Below are 2,488 nucleotides of genomic sequence, written 5' to 3' on the forward strand. Positions count from 1 at the left end.
TAAATGATTCTACTATTTTTTTTTTTTTAATATATAACCAAATCCTCAAATTGCCCACCTTTTGCTTTGTCTGAGTAGATTTCTTTAGCTTTTGTCTGTACTAAATTTCTATATGTATCTAAAATTAAAAGTAAAACGTATTAAGAAAAAAAAAACATTTCAAGAGAGCATGTCTAAACTTACATCAAAACGTGTATATCAAATGATGTAGAAAGTAGTAAACATATAGAAAAAAGTGTATATCATATATATACATTTCATAAGTATTAAAGAAGAAGAGAGATTTTGTGACAATGGCACAGATTATATTTCACGCTGAAAAGCCATCTGCAGATTTGCTGGTTTCCTTATACCCCAGGTGGAAGGTAAGGGTCAGAGGTGGCCCCGAGGGTAAAGGGTGGAGTGCCGTGAACTTTGACCCGTAACATTTGGCATCTACATCTATATCTCTGGCTTGAAAACAAAACAGACTAAACATGTCTGGTGAATCTGTTTAAAAGCACAAAGCAGTGGGCAGAGGAGCCGAAATTACACAAGAAGAAGAAATCATGAAATGTTTGTACATACAATTGTTTTTTGGTTTTTTTTTTTTTTTTTGGGGGGGGGGTATATATGAATATATGTATTCAGAAAAATAACAATGTTTAGAAGAATGCTCAAACAAAACAGCAATGCCTCTGATGAAAGAATGAAAGCAAGAAAGCAAAAAGGAAAACTTTAAAATAGACTTTAACAATTTAGGATCTTTTGACGCCATATTAATTAGCAAATTTATGGGTTTCAAAGCAATGTCAAATCAGGACTCTTGTCATAGAAATCAATAATTCAAAACAAAATATGACATCTTTTGAATGATATGAAGTCCTAAAAATTGCACCAACTAACGGAAAACTGAAACACATGAAATCTGAAACAGCATAGTGAGCGGTGTACTTCAAATATTCCTCAAGTAAAAGAAAAAGTATGTCGCAAAAAATATAAAGTAAACATACCTCATCAAACTCCTCGGGTCAAACGTACATAAAAGTATATAAGCAGCTTTCTGTATATTTGCAACAGGAACCCACCAGGCGCTGTGCATGCCTCCCCCTGTTCCCAGTGCTGACGTTTGTTGAGGTAATAGCCACAAGTGACCCCACCTTGGCTGACACATACCCACCCGACCACAGCCCCCTCCCTCCTCTCCCCCTCTCTCGCCCCTGTCCACACACCGCCCTGAGACTCTGTGCCTCCTCAGACAGGAAACCTCACTTTCCACTCCTCCTCTGGGCCTCTCAGTCCTCCCTCTTCTCCGCTGCATCCTTTCATTCTCACTTTGTTTGCTCCCACATCCACCTCACACATACACACGTACATTGTTGTTGGAGATAAAATGTCCAGGTTTAGGTTTGAAGGGTCAAAGCTAAAATATGACATTAAAGTTGATATGAAATTATGCTATATGTTTAGTGACTTATTTGAATGTATACAATAAAAACACTACCCCAAATCAATACAAAATATTTTCTGGTGAAGGGTACACCATATTCTTGTCTTCGCTGAGATTTCATTGTTTTGCCTGGAATATTCCACAATATGGCATGAGGCAAAGCAATAACATCTCCCTGGTGATGAGCAAGAGTTTCTCCAGAAAAGTTACACAGTGCAGGTTTAAAAAAGGGGGCAAAGTGAGGCACGTAACTTATAATGTTGCTGTTATCTTCTATTAACTTTTATATCTGATTTTGCCACATGAGTAAAGCACAGGAAGCTTAACTTGTACTTAAATACTCCTAGTGCTACCAAAACTATAAAAATGTTCCTCAAAGTGCTGTACTTTTCTTTTTATTCAAAGAAATGTCACTTTAATGACTTGTTGTAGACGTATCTAGCTCCACCTCTGCTGCATTATGTAACTGGAGCATGCACGGGAGCACATGGGAAGAGCTACTCAGGGAAACAGGTTGTAGCTGGACCATTGTAATCTGAATGACAGCAAATCAAAGACAGAGATAGTGTAAAGATGATAAAGACAGCAAACAGAAATGTAATGAATCATTTCAGCAGGTAAATTATTTGATAAAGTTGAAACAAGAAGGTTGTCAGTAGGCTCCCGAATGCCTCCAGTCACAGAGTTCAGACACTGAGGAATTCTGGGCAGAGCAGGGAGAAGGGAGGGGGGGGCTAGTTTTCTTTCTGACAAGAAAGAAAACTAGCTGGAAAAACTATATCATTTACACTGCATTTTTTGTGTTGTATTATATTGGTAAATAAAGCAATACACTATACATGGTTCACAAATACCAATAATGTTGTGAGGGTTATATTGACACAAATATAAATGCATGTATTTTACAAACCTTTACTTGACCAGGCAAAACTAATTCTTATTTACTATGCTGCCCTAAATAGGCATGTAACAGGTTTATTCCTTCACTTGATATTCATATATATTCATATAACATTTAATACTCCAGAGGAAAATGAATGAATGAAAGAGACAACAGTC

The sequence above is a fragment of the Boleophthalmus pectinirostris genome, unplaced genomic scaffold (assembly GCF_026225935.1).
Source record: "Boleophthalmus pectinirostris isolate CB_2022bp ecotype Guang Dong unplaced genomic scaffold, ASM2622593v1 HiC_scaffold_17, whole genome shotgun sequence".
In the NCBI taxonomy this organism is placed as follows: domain Eukaryota; kingdom Metazoa; phylum Chordata; class Actinopteri; order Gobiiformes; family Gobiidae; genus Boleophthalmus; species Boleophthalmus pectinirostris.